General features: G+C 33.4%; 1 long non-coding RNA gene across 3 annotated transcripts in view; it reads left to right on the top strand.

The window, feature by feature from the left end:
• Nucleotides 1–24,525, top strand: part of LOC130853038 (uncharacterized) — a 63,432-nt gene that overhangs the window by 11,819 nt on the left and 27,088 nt on the right. For 2 of the 3 annotated variants that reach the window (XR_009053645.1, XR_009053646.1), the window contains exon 2: nt 3,417–3,526. This is a non-coding gene — a long non-coding RNA (uncharacterized LOC130853038). Of the gene's footprint in view, nt 1–3,416; nt 3,527–21,654; nt 21,767–22,629; nt 22,727–24,525 lie in introns of all 3 variants that reach the window. The other variant, XR_009053647.1, reaches the window with a different exon arrangement.

Here is a 24,525-nt window from a genome sequence, read left to right as displayed (position 1 = left end):
AAAACATATAGTAGTCAAATTGACAAAAATTAAAGACAGAGAAATGTTATTAAAAGCAACAAGGGAAAAATGACAAATAAAATACAAGGGAACTCCCATTAGGTTAACAGATGATTTCTCAGCAGAAACTCTGCAAGCCAGAAGGGAGTGGCATGATATATTTAAAGTGATGAAAGGGAAGAACCTACCACCAAGAACACTCTATCCAGCAAGGATATCATTCCTATTTGACAGAGAAATCAAAAGCTTTACAGACAAGCAACAGCTAAGAGAATTCAGCACCACAAAACCAGCCTTACAACAAATGCTAAAGGATCTTCCCTAAGTGGGAAACATAAGAGAAGAAAAGGACCTACAAAAACAAACCCAAAACAATTAAGAAAATGCTACTAGGTACATACATATCAATAATCACCTTAAATGTAAATGGGCTAAATGCACCAATAAAAAGACACACACTGGCTGAATGGATACAATAACAAGACCCATATATATGCTGTCTACAAGAAACCCACTTCAGACCTAGGGACACATACAGACTAAAAGTGAGGGGTTGGAAAAAGATATTCCATGTAAATGGAAATCAAAAGAAAGCTGGAGTAGCAATAGTCATATCAGATAAGATAGACTTTAAAATAAAAAATGTTACAAGAGACAAGAAAGGACATTACATAAAGATCAAGGGAGCAATCCAAGAAGAGGAGATAACAGTCACAAATATATATGCAGCCAAAATAGGGGCACCTCCATAGATAAGGTAAATGCTAACAACTATGAAAGAGGAAATCGACAGTAACACAATCATAGTGGGGGACTTTAACACCCCACTTACACCAGTGGACAGATCATCCAGACAGAAAATTAATAAGGAAACACAGCTTTAAATGACACAATAAATCAGCTTGATTTAATAGATATCTATAGGACATTACATCCAAAAACAGCAGATTACACTTTCTTGTCAAGTGCACATGGGACATTCTCCAGGATAGTTCACATTTTGGGTCATAAATCAAGCCTTGGTAAATTCAAGAAAATTGAAATCGTATCAAGCACCTTTTCTGACCACAACACTATGAGATTAGAAATCAATAACAGGAAAAAAGCTGTAAAAAACACAAACACATGGAGGCTAAACAATACGCTACTAAATAACTGACAGATCACTGAAGAAATCAAAGAGGAAATCAAAAACTACCTAGAGACAAATGACAATGAAAACCCAATAACCCAAAACCTATGGGATGCAGCAAAGGCAGTTCTAAGAGGGAAGTTTATAGCAATACAATCCTACCTCAAGAAACAAGAAAAATCCCAAATAAACAATCTAACCTTACACCTAAAGAAACTAGGGAAAGAAGAGCAAACAAATCCAAAGTTAGTAGACAGAAAGAAATCATAAAGATCAGGGCAGAAATAAATGCAATAGAAAGAAAGAAAACCATAGCAAAAATCAATAAAACTAAAAGCTGGTTCTTTGAGAAGATGAATAAAATCGATAAACCTCTAGCAAGACTCATCAACAAAAAGAGGGAGAGGACTCAATTCAATAAAATTAGAAATGAAACAGGAGAAGTTACAACAGACACTGCAGAAATAAAAAGCACCATAAGAGACGACTACAAGCAACTATATGCCAATAAAATGGACAACCTGAATGAAATGGACAGATTCTTCATACGTTATAACCTTCCAAGACTGAATCAAGAAGACATATAAAATATGAACAGACCAATCACAAGTAATGAAATTGAAACTCTGATGAAAAATCTCCCAACAAACAAAAGCCCAGGGCCAAATGGATTCACAGGTGAATTTTATCAAACATTTAGAGAAGAGATAACACCCATCCTTCTCAAACTTTGTTCTTCTTTCTCAGGATTGCATTGTCTATTTGACATCTTTTGTGGTTCCATAGAAATTTTAGTATTGGTATTTTTTCTATTTCTGTAAAAAACACCATTGGTATTTTGATAGGATTTGCGTTAGATTTATAGGTTGTTTGGGTAATATGAGCATTTTAACAATATTACTTATTCATGAGTGTGAGATATCGTTCCATTTGTTTGTGTGTTCTTCAATTACTTTCATCAATATCTTACAGTTTTCAGTGTCCAGATCTTGCATCTCCTAGCTTAGTTTTAATCCTATTTTATTGCTATTTATTCCATTTTGAATGATTGTTTTATTGATTTATTTTCCAGATATTATGTTGTTAGTGTATAGAAACACAAGTGATTTCCGATGTTTATTCAGTATCCTATAACTTTACTGGATTAATTGAGCAGTACTAACAGATTTTGATTGTGGTCTTTAGGGTTTTCTACACATAAGTTTATATTACCTGCATACAAATTTTACTTCTTCATTTTACTTCTTCCTTTCTGATTTGGATACTTTTTTACTTGCCTGATTGCTCTGGCTAGAATTTCCAATGCTATGTTGAATAGAAGTAGTGAGAGTGGGCACCCTTTTCTTGTTTCTGATCTTAGGGAAAAAAAACTTTCAATAACTCAACATTAAGTATGATGCTATATGTGAGCTTGTCATATCTTGTCTTTTTTATGTTAAGGTATATTCCTTCTATAACCAAATGTTGAATATTCTTACAAAGGAAAAGTTGCTCTATTTTGACAAAAAAATTTTCTGTTTCTATTGAGATAATTATATGATTTTTATCTTTCATTCTATTAAAGTATTATATAATATTTATTGATTTACATATTAGAACCATTCTAGCATCCCAGGGATAAATCCTATTTTACCATGGTGTATGATCCTTTTAATTTAAAATTGACTTTGGTTTGTTGATATTTTATTGATTGATAATTTTTGTGTATATGTTCAGCATGGACATTGGTCTGTAGTTTTCTTGTAGTGTCTTTGGCTGGCTTTGAGTCATGGTAATGCTGGCCTTGTAAAACAGGTTTGGTAGTATTCCCTCTTCTTCAATTCTGTTGAAAGAGCTTGATAAGGATTGCTATTAATTCTTCACTAAATGTTTGGTAGAATTTACCATTGAAATCACCTCATCCTGGGCTTTTCCACATTAAGTAGTTTTTGGTTGGTGATTCAATCTCATTATAAACAATAGGACTGTTCAGATTTTCTATTTCTTCATGGTATAGTCTTGTTAGTTTGTGTGTTCTTAGGAATTTATCCATTTTTTCAAATTTGTTTGCATATAAATTTCATAGTAATTTTTTATGTCTTTTTATATTTATGTAGGATCACAGTAAAGTCTTCTCTTTCAATTCTGATTTAACCTAGTTGAGTTTTTTCTCTTCTTGATTAGTCTGGCTAAAGTTTTGTCAACTGTACTTATCTTTTCAAAAAACTAGCTATTAGTTTTGTTGATATTGTTACCAAAACAAAAAAAAAAAAAAATTTTTTTTTTTTTTTTTTTTTGCCCAAAGTGCAGCAAGACAAACACTGTGACACTGAGATTTACATCAGAGAAAAGGTTTATTCATGAGGCAGCCGAGTGAGGAGACAGGAAACAAGATGTCAAATCTGCCTCCCAAAGGTAAGGGGATTGGAATATTTATGGGATAAAGCTGAGTCATGGGGAGCATGGAGAAAGGTGACAAGATAAGAAAAATGTAAGGCAAGTGTTGTTCTATGCTGGTGCAACTAGGCTACAGCTGTCTTTGTTGGATTCTTGTTCAGAAAATGGTGGCATTAGGCTGTTCTGAAGGTGAAGTTTTTGGCCCTCTGATGTCAGAAGGTCACAGATTGGACACTCATGCATGCCCACCATGCCCAGTTGGAGGGCTGGTGGTCCCAACCGTCTTAACTGGCTTGAGCTTGAACTGGACACATCAGACTCCAAGTTCCTGGAAAACAATTTGGGCAAAATCTTACTGTTTATGATGCATGACACTTGAAAGACAGGCAAACTTTTGTGGCAACAATTAAAACAAGGTTAATCAGTGAAGACAGATTATAGTGCATTATTTACTGACCAAGTTCTAGTTTTATGTATCTATCCTTGGCGTCAATCTTTTCTAAGGTTTATTTGGTATCTTTTTATTTCTGCTCTGATCTTTATTGTTTCCTTCCTTCTGCTAACTTTGGACTTTGTTCTTTTTCTAGTTCCTTAATCTGTTGCATTATATTGTTCGAAGTGTTTCTCTTTTTTCTTAATATAGGTATTTACCACTATGAACTTCTTTCTTAGAACTGCTTTTGCAGCATCCCTAGGTTTTAGTATATTCTGCTTCCATATTTGTTTGTCTCAATATATTTTTTGATTTTCCATTTGGTTTCTCCCTTGATGCAATGGTTGTTCAGGGCAGTGTTGTTTAATTTCTACACATTTGTAAATATTCCAGCTTTCTTATTAGTGATTTCTAGTTTCATACCATTGTGGTTGGAAACTTAGTATCACTTTAATCTCAAATTTTCTTAGACTTGTTTTGTGACCTATTACATAATCTAATCTATAGAATATTCTATATGTGCTTGAGAAGAATGTGTATTCTGCAGCAGTTGGATGGAATAAATGTTCTGTATATGTCCGTTAAGACTATTTGGTATAAAGTATGGCTCAAGTCCAACATTTCTTCATTGAATTTCTTTCAAATGAAATATCCATTGTTTAAAATGGAGTATTGAAGTCTTCTACCATTATTATATAGTTGTCTATTTCTCCCTTTATATCTGTTACTATTTGCTTAATATATTTAGGTGCTGAGTGCATATTTAGTAACAATTATTATATTGTTTACCTTTCTTTTTTACCTTTTTTTGGTCTCCAGTTACAATTTTTGATTTAAAGTATATTTTGTCTCATGTAAATATAGCTATTCCTGCACTCTTTTGGTTTCCATTTGTGTGGAATATCTTTTTCCATTTTTTTTTTTTTTTTTTTTTTTTTAACTTTAAGTGTATGTGTCCTTAAAGATGAAGTGAGTCTCTTCTAGGCAGCATATAATTGAATCTTGTTTTTTGTTTTGTTTTCATTTGTTTTGTTTTTATCCATCTAGCCACTCTATGTCTTTTGATCAGAGAATTCAATCCATTTCATTAGAGTAATTGATAGGTAAGACCTCATTAATGCCATCTTATTGGTTTTTCTCCCTTTTTTTGTGGTTCCTTTCTTCCTCTCTTGCTGCTATTCAAGCTCTCTATTGAATTCTTAAGGGTAGTTATCGTATTCTTCAATTCCATATTTTTAAATCGCTTTGGACCTAATGATGCAGGAAGACAAGTGCAGAGGTGTATGGCAGCATTAACTCTTGGGGGTCTTGTTGGCTCTTTAGCTCAGGCCACTGGGACTACAGCTTTGACATGAGCACTGCAGGGGTCCACAGTGGCTATGAGGGCTGTTGGGAGTCCACAGCAGTATGTCCAGGTCAAATGGCTAGGGACTGGGTCAGGCAGCAGTGGTAGCCAGAGCTGGTTGTGTGCACACACTCAGCAGAGGGCTTTAGCTACAGGTGTCTGTGTAGTGGCATGACCCTGTTGTAGACACATATACAATGGTGTGTGGGCACCATAGGTGGCAATGGCTGAGGAGGCCAACTGCAGGCATACAGGTAGTTGCAGGGGCCCTGGCTGTCAGCATATGCTACCATAGCTGATGGGTTTGTCTGTAAAACAGGTCACTGTGAATTGTGATTGCTCCTGCTGCATGGCCGTTATTGATAGTCCTAATTTTCTTCTTTGTTCTAAGCTGTGTCTCTGTATGTTTCAGCTTTCTGGTCTGGGTGAAGTGAAATTGAAGTGGGACCTCTATGCAATGCCCCCAAAGGGTGGGGAAGATGTTTGCTCACCCCACTCTTCATTTCCTAGTAAGCATAACTCTAACTGGCGAATTCCCTCTTGGCACTGAGCAATGCTGGCTTAGGGGATGGGATAATGCAGATGAAATAAATCTGTCTTTCTTTTTTTGTGTACAGTTATTGTCAAATTTTTTTTGTTCTACTGTGTTACTAAAGTTTTTTAAATGGGCTCCAGAGCTCTTCCAGAGCTTTTTTACTTTATAAATAGCTGTCCAATTGTCAATCTTTGTTGGGGGACAGAGGTTGGGGTCTACTATATTATCTTTTAAAATGGACTTACATATTCTTTCATAATTAGAACTTAATGTGTGTCTATTACAGTCAATGTTAAGTTCAACTGAAGAATGTTTTTATTATATTAGTTTAGTCAACAATATGTCATCAGCAAATTTAATGGGTCAATCTTCCAACTATATCAAGAAGCAGACAAAATATTCTAGCCCCCACAATCTCCTTATAAGATTGACAATAAATCCATTAACCCTATTCATTGTAGCTTTGTAGTTAAGAGTAGAGACTCAGGGTTCAGACTGTGTGTATTTGAATGAATGCTAGCTCTATTGCTGGCAATAGCTTTGTGATCTTCGCTCAACTGTAAAATGGGGAGTAAAATTATGTTCTATCTTGTAAAGTTGTGGTGAGAATTAAATGGCTTAATACATTGTAAAATACATAGAACTGAGACAGATACATGTTAAATGTACAATAAATACAACTGTAAATAGTATTATAGTTCTTCAAATCTATAAATCTACCTATCTCTGCAAAATCCCATGTGTTATCATCTTCTTCTTAAATACATCATGAGATAATTACCTCAGAGAATACACAGTAAAATATTGAGTGCTTTAGTTTCAAAAAGCTAGCAATTTCAAGTTTTTTCTTATTCTTTTTTGTTAATATATCTCATATTATAATTTGAAAAGTTCTACATTTATAACAACATCTGGCTATAGAAGATGGCATTTTGCATAGAATTTTTATTTACGCTTTCTGCTTTCATCAGAATATTTGTACCTTGAATACTTTGTGTCTTTAAATATATTTCCAATATTATGAGACAAAATAAGAATAAAATCTATCTGATTTAACAATGCACAATGTTTCAAGGATCTTTCCTACATGTAAATTGTTCCTACACTCATTTTATTATCTATTACTTAATAGTAACATACATAACAGATGAGTCTCAGAAGAGTATTATAATATTAATTTTGATTTGACTTTGATTAGATATATATTATCTCTTCCATTATGTATTAGCCATGCTAATACTATAATAGGCTTTCATGTACAATAATCAAAGATTTATTACCTTGGCAACTTTTAAAATATTAATGGTGTCATGTATTGAATTATGATAAGAAAGTATACTACTTTGGGTGGGGGAGTTTTTTCAACTCTGAAAAAAAATGGTATTTCTTATGAAAAGGAGCAGTGTTTTTAAAGGCTCTACCACTCCTTGAAACATATGAATATGTGTATTGTTCTTAAATAGCTGCAGATGGAAAGATAATACTGAAGACATTCGAGTATTACTCTCATATATTTCCCATACGGTCAGCTTCAGAACAATCATGCATTTTCAATCATTCCTTATAAATTAAAGGGTAAATGCTTATTTAACATTTTTATGTCCATTTCCTTAATACTCCATATTTTTAACTAGTAAAAATGTGCTACATCAGCATTTACATGTATATATTTCTTAATTTGAAAAGTTTGAGAAAACACGGGATTTAGAATTCTTTCCCTCCGTGTTCTTTATGCCACGGACAAGCTTAATTATGCAGAACATGCATGGCTTCCTTTCCCACACCCTAGCCACAAAGTAAGCAACACTGCATCTTGTTTCTCTCACATGGTTCTTGTGAGGCCCAACAGAGAAACATGCAAGTTGGGTCCCTGTTTTCTTTCTCACTATTGAATTTTCCTTCTGACCATTGAATTATATATGCAGTGAATTTGCAGTGCATCCTTCTGAAAATAAGGACATGATGAAAGAAAATAATTTGAATTAGATAGTCTAACTACTTTACTGTCAATCATAGGTGGAATTGAGTTTTTGATATGAAATCAGCTTTGACCAATTGACATTATTTCAGGAAAATTTTTGAGTTAGTTGTTTTTCTTTTTTACTGTCATATTTATTATAAAAGAAAAAATAAACACATCCATGTCCCTTGTGAAATACCAATCAAATAGATGACGCTCTGAGTTAAATACTTTCATTCACCTAAGAACATTAAATGTAGAAATGGAAAATATGTAGTAGATCGCTCAAAGCTTTTTGTGATGGCAAAATAAAATGGTCTTACCACATTTTTCATGGTATATAAATTCATTAGCCTTAAAACCTTAGTTACTCATAACACCGAAGGCAGAAACTTTCCCTTCATTCATTGATATATAGAAAGTTTAAAGGGTGCTATTCTACCTGGTCTGTGGATGTCACACAATGATCACACAGAGTTTTCAATACTCTTTTGTTCCATCTTACAAATGGACTGCAAGCTATGTAAGTCTTTTAAAATATTTTTATTGTATTTTCTTCATCTTCAATCACACAGCTTTTATACATCTTACATGTTTAATAAATATTTCTTTGATCAGAAATTAGATGAGATGGCCCCATTAAGCTTTTTATCCTCTAAAGTGCTAGGAATATACCACAACTGTGGGTACATCTTTCCCAAAACACAACCCTAAAAGAAGAGTCAGATAACAGAAATTATTTCTTAGGTAAAAAACCTCCAGAATTACTGAAAAGAGAATAAACTATAACCCTGCAAAGGGTAAATTAAGAATGAAATAAAAGCAAACTGGTATCATCACACCTAAAACAAGCAAACAAGGACACAAACAGACAAAAAGATCTCAGTCTTTAATACTGTGACAAGCTTGAAAATCTTTATCAGTCATCTATGAAAACTTAGAACTACTGGGTTCAAAATCTTAAGAAGGAACAAAATATAAGAGGACCAAGCAATCTTTATAAAGGATCCATAGTAAAAATCTCAATATTTATCAAAGTAGAGAATGAAATTCTATTGTAAGCAAGTTAAGCAAAATCAAAATTGAGCAAGGTAGGTGATGACATATATAGATATAATTATAAAACATAAGAAAATGCATAGCATATAAAGCTAAACATAAGAAGCACCCATTCCATTTTTATGAAAAAAAAAAAACAAAAAAACAAAAACAAAACAAAACAAAAAAAAACCTGCCTTGAATTAAAACAACCTCTGGAAGCAGACTAATGTATATAATAGAAAACAAGTAAGTGTAAGGCGTGGGAAAAGTTCAGACATTCCTTCTGCATATTGAATCAATTAATAGCATGTAGAAGGAAACCCTGATTATTTGAAGGAGTGGAGAAAAATGACTTGATTCTTTACAAGTAGTACAGACTATTATTAGTATTCCAGATAGACTGTGTTGTAGAGAGTCCATCATGTGCTTTGATCTGTCTGCCTCCACAGCTGGAAACTGTGTGCCTGGCTCTGGAAACAGTGCAATCTGACAGTCACCTCCATCAGGAAAGTGAGTTAATGGTTGCAAATGTTAATCAATGGATCAAAGCACAAAAGTGAGTGAAATTGGGTCCTTTAAAAAAATCTGATTTAATTTCCTATGGACCAAAGCAATTAAAACATTCATAATTCATTTCTCAACTTATCCCATACTTCTTACCTGTAACTCTCTCTCTGATCTATCTTTTCTCTTCTTCTTTTCCTTTTCTTTCCTTCTCTTCATTTCCTTTCCTTTCTTTTCCTTTCCTCTTTCCTTTTCTTTCCTTTTCTCTTCTCTTTTTTTTCTTTCTCTCCCTTCCTTCCTTCCTTCCTTCCTTCCTTTCTTTTTCTTTCTTTCTTTCTTTCTTTCTTTCTTTCTTTCTTTCTTTCTTTCTTTCTTTCTTTCTTTCTTTCTTTCTTTCTTTCTTTTTCTTTCTTTCTTTCTTTCCTTCCTTCCTTCCTTCCTTCCTTCCTTCCTTCCTTCCTTCCTTCCTTCCTTCCTCTTTCTTTCTTTCTTTCTTTCTTTCTTTCTTTCTTTCTTTCTTTCTTTCTTTCTTTCTGTTTTTTTCTTTTTCCTTCTTTCCTTTTTCTTTTTCTTTCTCTCTTTCCTTTTTCTTTCTTTTCTTATTTCCTTTTTTATTTCTCTTTTTCTCTCTTCTTTCTTTTTCTTACTCTTTCTGTCCTCTCTCTTTTTCACTTTCTCTCTTTTCCTTTTTTCCTTTCAGAAAATTGGTACTTTTTTTTAGCTTAAGGAATCATCAGTGTTTCAAGTGAGCACAGTAAAAAAATTACTTAAAACACACACAATTTCAATATTCACACCACACACATAAATGGGCAGATGTGCACACACACATGTCCTTTCCTGATGCTGTTGGATAACATTTTAATTAATAGAAACTTTAGGTATAAAACTGAATTAAAGATACTGTACTGATTTGGGTTATCCTACATCTAACAATGACAATAACACCAAGGCAATCCAAAATAAGCAAAGTAAATTTTTGCTTTAATTCTTAGGTGCCTAGACATTCTTGTACTTTCAGAACAGCTTGCTGACAAAGTTTCTAAAATGTGCTCTGATATTATAGTTTTAGGAAAGGAATCTTCCACAAAATATTCTATTTTTTTAAAATATTTAAAAAGTTGGTTATCAGAATAATAATATTTCATGGTGAATGGAAAGAAATACTCTAACAGAAATAAAGAGAACTTGGTGAAAATCAGAGAATCTATGTTTGACAATTTGAATAGATAAAGAGAAAAAATAACATTTGTCTAAAAGTCCCTCAGAGCAGAAAAACTACTGTCTTTGCATGCAATGCCTAACTGCACAGTTCATATTGCTAGTCAAGTTTAAATGACCACATTTCAAGCTGAATATGTTTAACTTTCTAGCATTTAAAATTTGTTCATGAAAAATTAAGAGGGCATTAATGCAATTAACTGGTATGCCAAATTCACAAAGGATATATCCGAAATTACTCCTTGCAAATACTACTCCTTCTCCTCCTACTATAATTCGTACACTCCCCTCATTCCACCCTCCTGCCCAATCTTCCCCCCGATTGTCTTCACTTATGTAACACTTTGTATTTCCCAAGGTTTTCACATGCATTGTTTCAAATATCTTGGCAAATATTTCATCTCTTGGTGCATCCACACTACCTATACTAAGAGCATTGATAACCTTTAACCTACAGGGTTTGAATTTGTGATGCTTGCTTACTAAGTACATAAAAAGCAGATAATGTTTTCTAGGTGTGGTATATTATGGCACTTTATGTGATGGAAACTGTACTTACAATTACCCTCCAGTGCTGATTCTAATGCTAATATCAATGTTACTTAAATTTTAAGATTAAAATTAAAATGTAAATATGCATTACTGAAAAAATGTGTTTTAATGTTACTTTCATCATTCCTAATTTCAATGGTGAAGATAGCACATGTAATTATCCCTTGTTTCTCCAAATCTGAGCACCACTATCTGTTTGCTACCGTTTAACCAAACTATCCTTGCATTCCAAGACACAACTCCAACTGTTTAGCAGCACTCATGACTAAACTCTCAGAAATATTTTGCCTCAAAATATTATACATTTTGATAGTACCTCACAGTTTCCTACTAGCACTGATGTAATTTAATATCAATTGTAGGTATATTTTATGCATCCATACAATTTATTTTGTTGTGACTGCTTTATCACATTGCCTTTTTAGTTTTATTAATAAAATGCCAAAGATTTGAAGGGATTGTTTAAATATTTACCTAAGGCAGAGTTAATTAGGCTAAATAGCACTGCATTTGCTCTTGAAAATATGGATGATTGACTAATAAAATTTTTAGTCCAATATTCAAACTCTTTTAGGTTCTCTGAATTTCCTGTGAAATTTGATTATTTTTGTTGTTATTGATCATTTTGTGTTATCGCTATTTTTTTCCCCTTGTATTAGGTGTAATTGTGCCAGCTTCCAGTTATCAAGCTTCCTTTTCCTATTTTTAGAGTCATCTTATTTTTGCAATATTTTAATTCTTATAACATATAAATTTAATAAAGATAATTGTTTTAAATCACATTTTGTAAGATTTGCCTTAGCAGTGCTAAGCAGTGCTTAGCAGGTCTCTTTTCAAAAGATTTAGAATAACAACAAATTTTAAGCACCAGATTTCATCTGTCTTTAATTTTATCAACACAATGTAGATAGAAGAACTGCTGTTTTGGGTCACTTTGTAAAGATGCTTTGTGTGATCTTAATTACTAAATACTGAAGTCAGAAATATATTTATGTCAGTTCGCTTTTGCTGTGTAACGTCACCCCCAAATGTAGTAACTTCAAATAACAATCATTTAACTCATGTTTCTGTTGATCTGTTAGGTACTTATTCCTTTCCAGGTGATTTGATTCATACTGGCTTGACTGACTCTTGTGTGCACAATTAGCTGAAAGTAGATGAAAAGCTGACTAGCAGTGGGATGAGCTAGAATACACTCGCTTATATGGCAGGTGTTTGACAGGCAGTTGGCCAAGGAGATAAGGACAACTGGGATGCATGTCTCTTATCATCATGCAAGTTATCTCAGACTTCTTGGGGTTCCAAGAGCAATAAGATAACAAATCCCAGTGGAGAAGCACATTCCAAGCATCTACTTGCATCCTATTTGCTAGTATAACACTGGCCAAAGCAACTCAGAAGGATCACAAAGATGCAAGGCATGAAGAGATAGGCCTCTTGAAGGGAGGGAAAGAATGTATGGCATTATTATAAACTATCCTACATTGAATTAGACTTCCAGTCTTGGCTCTGTTGTGACCTTAGGCAAATCATATTGATGCTCCACTTCTCTGCTTTCCCTGGATAATGAAATGTCGCATCATATGAAGTACAAGACTTTTACCTTATTTTGTTTACAAAAAAATTCAAAGAAACATTGAAAAGCAGTATTTACCAAAGCATTAGTTTTCCATTATAGTCAAAAAAAGTTTTTGAAATATGAGGGTGTGTTAAAAATTATCCGCACTCCAGTTATATTAAAACTTCTGTTGGCCACACTGTCTTATCAGTGTTTTCCATTCAAGGCTACTATCTCCTGAGTCACTACTGTGCAGGTGTGAACATGTTACATCAGTTCATTTGTACCTGCATTGTGAGCAAAAATGGATGACCCACTTGTGATTTGCATGAAAGAAGAGCCACGTGCAGTGATTCCTTCTTTGTGGTCTGAGGGTGTACACCTCCGCACACTTCTGCCCACACTGTTGACACTCTGCAAAAACTTCAATTTGAGGTGTTAAAGCATCCTCCCTAGAGTCCTGATCTTGCTCCATCCGACTTTCACTTGTTTGGTCCCCTGAAAGCAGACCTACGAGGGCAAAGATTCTCTTCTGATGAAGAAGTGAAGACAGTGGTGCATTCGTGGCTTGCAGCTTAGCCTAAAACATTTTTTAGTGGGGGGATACAAAAGCTTGTTGACAAATGGACAAAGGGTATTTAAAAGCAAGGAGACTATGTCGAAAAATGATGTGTTTGTCTTTTCTTAAAGTTAATTAAAATAAATTCTACAGCCAGAGTGTAGATAATTTTTGACTCACCCTTGTACAAAGAGTTTCAGTGAATTAATAAATAGAAGATTCAAATTTATTTTTAGAAAGTATAACTTTAAAAATATACAAATTAGAAACTTCGCTCACTTTGGTTTTGAGACAAATGAAATAAGAATTTTAATTGATGAATGATGTAATACTTAAACTATCTATAGCAACTGACAGAAAATGAGTAAATAGTATTTTAGAGTCTAGTACTAATTCATATTCAAATAGTTGGCTATCAGAACAATGTTCTTTCAATGTATTGTGATATATTGATTTAAAAAGTATATATACATACACATAGATTTAAAAAGTATATATATATATATATATATATAAAATTTAACTTAGGACAAAATGTAGATTTTTCTGAATTAGCAAGTTTAATGTATTGTTTCTCCCATTAGGAAACAGATTTTCAAACAGTCTTGAGGAGCTAGGGCTATTCCCTTTTACTGTTTTTCTAATGGGTGCATAATGGAAAAAAAAGATTGTTTTTGTTGTCATGACTGTTGATTTCATAATTCAAGAAAGCCAAACTTTAGACAAGCTATCAAAGGAAACTTGCTAAACCTATCCTTATTGCCAGTCTCTTTAACACTTTCCTCACTGAATTCCATTAACAGGATTAACTGTGTACCTTCTCTCACTACCTCTGGCCAACATTCCACTTACTAAGTACCCCCATTGTCCTTGATGTTTAATTTGGGACTAACTACATCTGTTTATTCCTCACATGCAGCCTGATTCACTTGCCAAAATTTGAATGAGTGAACACATGGTTTGGAATCAACACATTCTTGGTTTGGGAGTGGGTCTGAAGTTTTATGAATATATTTAAATAATCTAGTCAAGGTCTCCAAACCTCAGTTTCTCTACTATTACAATAGAATTGATAGTACTTGCTTTTGTAGGGTGGTTGCAATATTAAATCAAACTACTCTTAGCAAAGAGCCAAATAAGCATTTAGTAAAGTAGAAGTATCATTTCCCTCACAATAATAAGACATTTTCCTGGAATATTGGTTCAAAACCTCCAGTGCCTTGTGAGATTTGACTTTGTTGAAAAAACAAATAGCTGACAGGGGAGTAGCCTATTTTATGTAGTCTGTTACCACCCTTATAATAAATCATTTACCAAGGACAATTAATGGATTGGTAAATCAAAATAAACAGAGCATTATCTTTGTATTGGTTTATTTATGTTACTACTCAAGTAATTTTTTAATTTCATATCAGTATTTATTATTAACTGATGTCTATAATGATACTATTAATGCAAGAAAGACAAAACTTTGTTATTTTAATCATAGTTTTCCCCCTAAATTACTTAGAATAAATTAGTATTCATCATGTTTTTATATCAACATTTCTAGACTTTTGAATGATCAAATATTAAAATTAAAGGCATTGGCTGTCAGAATAAAACAGGGCCTATTATTAACCTTCCTATATTGATTCTATTTTGGTGCATTTTTGAAAGAGCATTTGTCAAAACTGCATTTATTTGGGGGTAAAAAGAACTGCTTTACAGCTTACAACATCTGTGAATGGAAACCTTGTTGAATGAGAAGGGCTCCATTTGCCTGAGCCACGTGAGACACTCAGCCAAGCCTTTAAGACACAACCCTATTCCATGTACACCTCTTTCTGAAATTTCTGAAATTTGTTCCCCAGAAGCCTCTTATTCATCCCAGGAGCATAAACTCAAGTCCCAAAATAATACCCATAAAAATTTTATTAGTCTCTCATAAGCCTAACCTTTCATTTAAAAAAAAATTAATATGGAGACAAAATATAGTTCTATATATTATTTAACAATACAAGAAAATCCTTTAGATTCAATTGTAGGTCATGTATCCCTTGAATTTTTTTATGGGGGTGGGAGGCTGAGTTCTTTCATAGAGACAAACTTTGAAACATTATAAGCAAAACAACATGCACTTACTAAGTGGAATTATTTATGTCTTCATTGAGCTACATGGAATTTCTCCAGCCCGTATTATGGCAATCTGCTAACTGGGTCACAGAAACTTCAAGAACAATATCATTTCAGAACTGTGGCTACTATACTAATCAGGAAAATTTGGAACCAGAGTTGATTCCTTTGTGTATTCTTTGGGAGGTTCTAAATCCATTAGGACAAACATTCCTTAGCAGTGTACTAGAGAATTTGCAGACTTTTTGGCATTCTCTTAATGAAGAAAACTGAGGCAGTTATTTAGGCCAGATCTTTCTGAAGTGTTTATCAAGACATTGATGATGGCAGACATACCTTTTGAACAAGTAGTGTAAAACAGGAGAGTATGTTATCTATTTCAAGAAACCCTGATCTTGTTATAATGTGAAAAGAAATTGTGGAATAATGAAAAAAATTAAAAAGAAAGAAACAACATTAGTTAATTCATCAAACATGCTATAGGAAAATATTTGACATAAATATTATTTCTGTTTCTTTGTTACCAAGACCCGTATAAAGAGGAGCGTCTCTTAACTAAAGAGCGTATTTCTAAACCAGTTTGATCTCAATAGCATATTAGTTTCTGCAGCCTTTCTATTTTTACTGTTTAATACACTTACTAGATGAATAGCTGGTAAAATAAAATTTTTCTATTTTTTTCTAAGAACTAGCAAAATTACACAGCTTTGTAGTGCTTCAAATTTTCTAGTTTTAGCAATATTTGTGAACATACCATGGAAAATATATTTTTAGTAAAATTTTGAGAAAAGATGCACCCTATGGCTTTTGTAATTATTAAAAATGCAGAATGATTATCTCTGTTTCTTCCAAGAAACTTTACATTACCTATGAGAGTATGGGAATTACAAACATTCTTATTGGCAATTGAAATTGTTTTTAATATAAAAAATGTGCAAATATCTGTTATTCTCAAAACACTTCTGAAAAATATGCAAATGTCTTAGGTCTCAAAATATTAAGGTTGTCCATTTTCCCCCTTTTCCCCAAATGCCTACTTATTTTCTTTTATGTGTGGGTAATATTCAGAACCTTGGTGTGTTGTCAAATTAAATTAAGATCAGAGCTAATTCCCTCTTGTTTCATATGCAGAATCCTATCACAGTATATAATCCTTCATATTCAAGGATACAAACTGAACAGTATGTGATTCATTTAAGGTTTATCTTTTTAGGAAAGCACATTTTTAAAAGCTAGGACTTGATAAATGAATGAATAGTTGCATTTATTCACTTGTGTTCTTCATACACTCATAAGGATTCTGTGTAAAAATCAATTTTATTTCATGCATATGTTGTTATAAGTTAATCTTATATACACCATATTCAAGCTTTGCATTGATGATTACAACTTTTAATTAAAAACAAACAAACAAACTGATCACATTTCAGTAGAACCCTTGAAACAGAACTGTGATTCTAATATGAGTGCTTTAAATAATTTTTTCTATCAAACCAGGTAGAAAAGTGATCATTTCAAGCTCATAGTCATTAAGGGATACTTGATTAATTTATTCCCACCTTTTAATACATGTGAAAAATTACATTTGACAAAGGAAATCAAACCGAGTTATTATTTTACCCTTGTGCTAAACTGTTGTGTGTATGAATGGCTCATTGAATTGACTAAAGTGACCTTCCCCATAACATGCCTTGTATGTGGCCTTAGCCTTTAGTAATTCCTTTAATATTAAGTGCCCATTATACTGTACAAGAATTTTCACATTTACTATCTACTCACTCCTTACAACCTTCTTGTGAGGCAAGTAAGAGTACATCTATCATTTCATTTGTTAGATGAAGATACTGACACTCAAAGATCAGTGGATTTATGTTTTACAGCTGTTAAACATGGAGCAATTAAATGGACTTGAACCCTGATCTTCTCAGGGATAAGTGGGTAAAGTTGGGCATTGAATAGTAAGTAAAAGCACCATTGTGATTACATAGAGCATTGAAAGTTAAAAATTGTAAAACTAACATATCAGAGGAACCAGAAAGGAATAAAGGGTCCTTGACCCTAGCAAGATTTGATTGATGATATTAGTATATCTAGTAAACATGAGTGTGAAATCTTTCTCTTTCTCTCTTTCTCATTCTCTTCATCATCTATCATCTATCTGTCTATCATCTATCTATCTATCTATCTATCTATCTATCTATCTATCATCTATCTATCTATCTATCTATCTATCTATCTATCTATCATCTATTTATCTATACATATCTATAATTTTCATCTAGCTATCCCTCCATTCATCCATGACTTACCTACTTGCCAAACTCTGATTTCACATAATTCTTTATCACTGTCTCTCCACTTCCCCAGCCATATTTGACTTAATAACAAATTATGGACAAACTTGTTTAAAAGAGAAGACTAGAGAAGAAAGGAGTTGATGTTATGATCTTGGAAATTAAAAGCAATATCATTAGCATCTGGATATTAGAGTGATATGGATGCTAATTTTACAAATAGAATCATAAATTCCAGTCAGTGTGAAGAAAATGGAAAAAATGCAGTACTTTTAATGGCTTAACCAGCTGTGAATTGAAGGACATACAATACACATGGAATTTATTTTTTATATATTTTTCAGCATATGCAAGGACTTAGTTCCCCATCATCACTCATGGCAGTTGTTCAGCTAATTTTTGGCAGGTTGTAGAAACAATGTCTCCACAGTCACCAAGTGGCTCATTTCATTTATATAACGAACACCATTTTGCTTTCAAAAATAAAAACACTTATCAAATGGATTGCAAAATATAAAGAGTACACAACAAAGTGCAAAGCCACTAAATTACTATCCACCAGCTTTTCCATTTTATTGCTCATATGAACTAAATTGAACAATTCCAGATGTTTTAGGGCTTCTGATAAATATGAGATAATCTTCTTCCTTATCATTCTCTTTGGTCAAGTAGTTTCTCAGTTTCTAGCATTGTTCCTTCTTGCAACTGCAGAGGAAAGAAAAGGCTGGTTAATTGAATCTTTCAAAGCCACCAAAAGTCCACATTTGACTCATTGACTTTCTTCTCCATTTGATCTTTTTAACAATTTTTAGTGAAATGGTCCTTATTTAAGGTGGCAGAATCCAAGGTCTCAATTATAAACTACTTAAGGAAATATTTTTTAGGCGTGAGTTATCCTGGCATTTGATTCACTACTCTTATACTATTGTGTATTTAGCTAGAGACTTAAAAGTATTTTTGTTTATTTGCTGGCCAGTTTTTGCAATAGGGAATGCCAATATTAGTGAGCTCTAGTGACCTCAATGAAAAGCATCATTCCTTTCAATGAATGTGGGTAGTTAGTCTTCCAACCCAAATACTTTTTAAGCTGTGGTTAGGGGACTTATTTGGCCATCTAATTTCCTTGTCAATTTTTTTAGGATTTCCTTTGATCAAACTGAGGTAAGCAAAAAGCATTCTTAATATTAGTATTTTTAAACAAATGTACCCAAACTATTAACTTATTGGTAACAAAATTAAAATTTTCATTTTCAGATCATATTGACATAGATACTCTATTCCTCAAAAAAAAAAAAAAAAAAAAGGAAAAATACATCTAAAGTAACTAAAAGTCATAATCATTACTTTTAAACTATTTGTATGAATATTTATAATTCAGGTTAGAATTATACTTTGAAACAAGTTATTTATTCCTAATTTAAGTGTATGAGTTTAATGTATTTTATTAAATCTTAAAAGTACTCTTTATATACATTTTAACACTTGCTCATCAAATAAGTAAATAGTATGGAGAAAATTGAATGTTAGAAATTATACTGCCTATATAAGTGGTGAAATTCTATACAACTGGTGAAATTTTGCTCTTCCAAAGATGGTACCAAACTCACAAAGAAAAAAAAAATTAAAGGTATAGAAGAGAGAGGTTTTCAGAGACATAATTAATATGACCATGTAATTTAACATTCAAATCAGAATATTTTGAAAATAAAAAGGGAAGTTATTCATAATTACATAGGGACCCAAATATAAACTGAGACTCTTCCTGTACAAACTAAGACATAGTCTATTTCTAGACACAAGGGATCCAAAACACTCAAGACATGTCATGGTTTAAATTTAAGCAGGGTCCAAAGAAATCACTTCAGTTTCAATCAACTAAGTAATTAACTTGTCATTCTTAGTACAAACAAAATCTATTTATTGGAAGCTTACTAGGAACTAGACACTTCATGAATCTTTGTAGTTTTAACAATGATTAAGAAAGATTGTTTTCCTATCCCCTTTGGAGACCCTTGGGGCAAATGAGAGAAGTAGACAAGGACAAGTCAGAAAATGAATAAATAATCATAAAAGTGATAACTACGAAAGAATGATGTGCATCTGCACGTCTCTTTGAAGGAAAGACAATTATGCCTGTGGTACCATAGGGTAAGTAGATCACTGGTGCAAGTCTGGAAGAGAGGGACAGGTAAGGAGGGGAGAAAAGCCTCCTGTTTGAAGTTTCCTGCTTGGCCGAGTGGAATTCTCAAAGAAGCAGGTGATCGTGCTTTGTTATCAGTGAGAATATATAGTAATTTGGGATGGATCTACTAGGTGAAATATGAAGGAAACAATTTCAGGGAAAGGTGAAAGTAAATACATCCAAAGCTTTTGCAGGTCATGAGTACTGAAAGATAGCTCCTGTGAATTGGGGCGTGGCAGATATGGAGTAGGGGTGAGTCAGGAAGCAAGTTTAGAGTTCAGTGGGAGTCAGTCAGTCATTCGGGGCTGTGTAGAGCACATGGAACTGATGAATTTAAGTCTCAGGGTTGTCAGATGCTGCGAAGGGTTAAAGGAAAATCAGTGACATGATTTGATACAAGTTTGAGGAAAAAATTACCTTGGGTTCATTCTTCATCTCCATTGCATTAATCTGTAACTTCATTAACATTTATTGTGTCCAGATTAAAAAAATAAATGACATTTAGCCAATGATATAACTTTTATCCTTTTCCTTAATATTCTTTATTTTTTGGTGGTAAGAAACCACTTTAGAATATAAATCTGGCCAGACCACAAGTGTCCAACTCTCTTGGGACATATTTGTTACTGTGTTATTTGGGTGGGATTTTCCTTATTTTTGTGAAAGTGAAGTAAACACTTTAAAAAAGAAAAGAGGGATTTCCCTGGATGTCCAGTGGTTAAGACTTTGTCTGCCAATGCAGGGGGGTGCAGGTTCAATCCCTGGTTGGGGAGCCAGGATCCCATATGTCTTGGGACCAAAAAAACAAAACATAAAGCAGAAGCGATATTGTAAAAAATTCAATAAAGACTTTAAAAATGGTCCACATCAAGAAAAAAATCTTAAAAAAAAAGAAAATTTGTTTAGAATTCTGACTACTGGAAAAATGACAAAACAAAACATTTCTGTTCCCATGATGGTAGGCAGACTTCTAAAGGGGTTCTCAATGAACCTCACCTCCTGGTACTCATGCCCTTTGACAATCTGCATCTCTAAAGTATGAACAGGTCCTCATGACCAGTAGAATTTAGTAAGTAAATGGGATTTTATTTCCACAATTAGCTAATTATCGGGTTGGCCAAAAGGTTTGTTCCAACTTTTCTGTAACATCTTAAAAAAACCTGAATGAACTTTTTGGCCAACCCAATATCTTACAAAAGATTGTAACTTCCATATTGCCAGCAGATTCTCTGAATTTTTTTTATTTAAAAAAATTTTTTTTATTGGCTGTGTTGGGTCTTTTAGTTGCGGTGAGTGGGGGCTACTCTTCATTGTGGTGCATGGGCTCCTCATTGCCGTGGCTTCTCTTGTTGCTGAGTACAGACTCTAGGCATGTGGGCTTCAGTAGTTGCATCATATGGGCTCAATAGTTGTGGCTCATGGGCTTAGTTGCTCGGCGGCACTTGGGATCTTCCTGGAGCAGGGATTGAACCTGTGTCCCCTGCATTGGCAGACAGATTCTTAACCACTGTGCCACTTAGGAAGCCCTCTGCATTTTTTAAAGAACTTTTATTGAGATACAATTGACATACAATACACTGCATATATTTAAAGTGTAAAATGTGATATTTTTTTCTTATTAGTAATGTATATATGGCAATCCCAATCTCCCAATTCATGCCCCCCTGCCCCGACCTCTGCTTTCCCCACTTGGTGTCCATATTCCATTGCTTTCTTGCCTTGTGTACTTTGATGAAGCTGGGCCTAAATGGCAAGGAACGAGGGGAGGCTTCTGGCAAGTAGCTGGTGGGAAACTGAATTCTGCCAGTAACCACTTAGTTTGGAAATGGAAATGGATTCTTCACCAGTTGGACCTTCAGATGAGACTCCTGTCTGGCACCTTGATCACAACTTTGTGAGAGACCCTCAGGCAGAGCACCCAGTAAAGCACCCAGATTTCTGACCCACAACAACTATAAGGTAAGAAACATGTGTCGTTTTGAGTTACTAAATTTTGTGGTAATTTGTTTTACATAAATAAGTAATTAATACACAATGATATACAGTTTTACTGTCTTAAAACAGGGATTGCGGGCTATTCTTTTATCTCTGTAATGCAGGGTTTGTAAATCCAACAGACAGCTAACACAATATGTTATCATGAAAGCACTGAAGGCCAGAATTGTGTTTGAATCAAAAGGCAGAGATTTTTACCTTCAAATAGTGAAAAAAAATTTTTTTTCACTTTCAAATAGTGAAAGAAATTAATTTTTTTTAACCTATTAAGGAAAATACATGGTTTTTTTTTTTTTTTGGTAATTTAATACTCAGTTTGAGGTATATATTTTAGTAATATGTCAGTTATTTCACATTCCTCCTGAAGGGCAATGACTGTCTTCCTCAATAATTGTGTTAGATCAGGTTCTCTAGAAGCACGGGCTAAAACTGAAATTTTTGTTCAAATATTTTATTGAGAGTGGTCTCAGAAGAAAAGGAGTGAGGGAAACAAGATAAGGCAGGGAAGGAGCTAAACAAAGACATCATCTCAGTTGGAGATTAACCGGAGTCTGAGCCCAAGGAATTTCTGGAGCCCAGCTACATTACAGAGTTCACTTCTCTCTTGAGGAAATGACCCAGCATTCTGCATCCCGCTGACAGCCAGTTACTGAAGTAAGAGGAAGCTCCCCTTGGGTGAAGGCAATTGTCAGGGAAAGCAGCTCTCAGTGTTAGCAGCCAACACTCACAGTAGTTGGGGAATAAGTGCCTCCCAACTAAAGGGCAGAGGCACCAACAGCATCCACTACAAGAATTGTATATTCTGATTCTTGTTTCTTTCTTTTCAGATATGCTAAAGAAATGCACATATGCAACATTTTTAGTCATGACACCTTTTAAAAGTTACTGATAAATGCTAACTTTAGTATGATAAAAGTTTTGAAGGTGGGTATAATTTTGGGGGGGTGAGTATGTAATCAATTATTCAATAAGTATTAACTGAGGAACTCTTGTATGTGAACCAATTACTGAATATGTTAAGTAATGCAAAGATATATTTTTTCTTTAAGCATTTTATAACCCTGCTATGAAGAAAAGAGACGTTTTTTAAAGTTACTAATTTTTCAAATAACTGGATGTTAAATCAGTATTTGATAAAAAATTTAGCATATTTCACTTATAGTAGGTTCTCTTGTTCTTAAAGAAATAAAAAACTTTCAGATTTTCCCCTACTGATACAAATTATTTTTATTATAATATTTTTTTAATATTTCCACCTTTAAAATAAGGTCTCCATATATAGTTGATCAAAATTGAGTGGCAGTATCTTAAAAAATTGTTATGATCTATAATATGCTTATATTAATTTTAAACTGTTGTTAAATAAAATCACAACAACAAAATCATAGAGCTTCTAGGATTCCCAAACATCTCTCAACTCATGGCAGCCTGTAAAATTTAAACGGAAAAATAAAGTTATTTTATTGCCATAAAAATAATAAAATATGAATTAAGAAAACAAAATCACAGAGAAGTTGGATATGTACTCTAAATGAAGAATAGAACATTTTGCATTAATTGAAGAGAATGGGGAGGGTATAGCCCAGGGGAGAAGAGTAAATTTGGAGATGGGGTAAGGTGTGTTTGGATAAAATGTAGTTTATTCTGTTACTAACCTCAGTTTCAGAATTTTGTACCTAAAACTATGGGACCCAAATAGTAATAGTATGTAAGATCATACACTGTTTTGCACATGGTACACTACAAAAATTTATGTGAATAGCCTAAATCAATGTTTCCACTTTCATGTTTACAGAGTTTTTGTGTTTGCATAATCTTAGGTGAAACATATACCCACTATATTTGCTTTGAATGTGGCAGTTCATTGAGTTCACATTTGCTTTCTCTATTAAAGATTCTTGGCTGGCTACTGATAAGCTAGATCCTAGTGTTTCTGGATTTTCACTCTTTAGAAAATCCATTCAATTTCTTCCCACTTTTGACACTGACATTAGGTCAACCCACCTCTGAAAGTATTGTATTGAAACAGCTGTCCTCATGTATTCCTCATTGTTCTTTGGTGGAATTGTCACTTGAGGGTCAAATTAGAGCCCATTCAACCAGAGCCATAGCAACCTTGGTAATCAGCCTCAGGTCATTTCTTCCACATGAGAATCTTCAGAGGAGGCACTTGTAGTTCATTTTCTACTTTTACAAAGCATTACTGTCTATTGGTTGTATTGTGTAACAAATTCGAGTTTTGGTTTACAATTTTAGAAATTGACAGTTTCTGGTTGTTAATATTTATTTGGTTTCAACCTTGACCTCAGGTTTTCTTTGTTACAAAAATAGCTATCCCTTTTAATGATATTTGATATTAAATTTTATTGGTTCAACTTATTAGCTAGCTCATAGCATAGCATTCAGCTCATATATCTTCCTGAATCTAAGAAAAATTTCTCATGAAACTTACCATCAGGGCAGGTTTTTTTTTTTATATTCTATAATGGCAAGAGCTAAGACATTTGACAAATGATAAACACAGTCCTTTGAAACAGGTCTGTGTTAACAATGAAGGGACAGACCTACTGAGCACAAAAAAGTTAATTTTTCAGATATTTTTCAGATATTTCTCATTTCATAACAATCAAGAAACTATATATACATACATGCATATATCTTTGAATAATTTAACTATGAAGAATATTTTTAAGATGGTACTCTTCAAAATTTTAATTTCATAT

This window comes from Hippopotamus amphibius, chromosome 5 (assembly GCF_030028045.1).
Source record: "Hippopotamus amphibius kiboko isolate mHipAmp2 chromosome 5, mHipAmp2.hap2, whole genome shotgun sequence".
Lineage (NCBI taxonomy): Eukaryota > Metazoa > Chordata > Mammalia > Artiodactyla > Hippopotamidae > Hippopotamus > Hippopotamus amphibius.
Note: the sequence above shows the minus strand (reverse complement) of the source record. Positions and strands in the feature narration are given on the sequence as shown.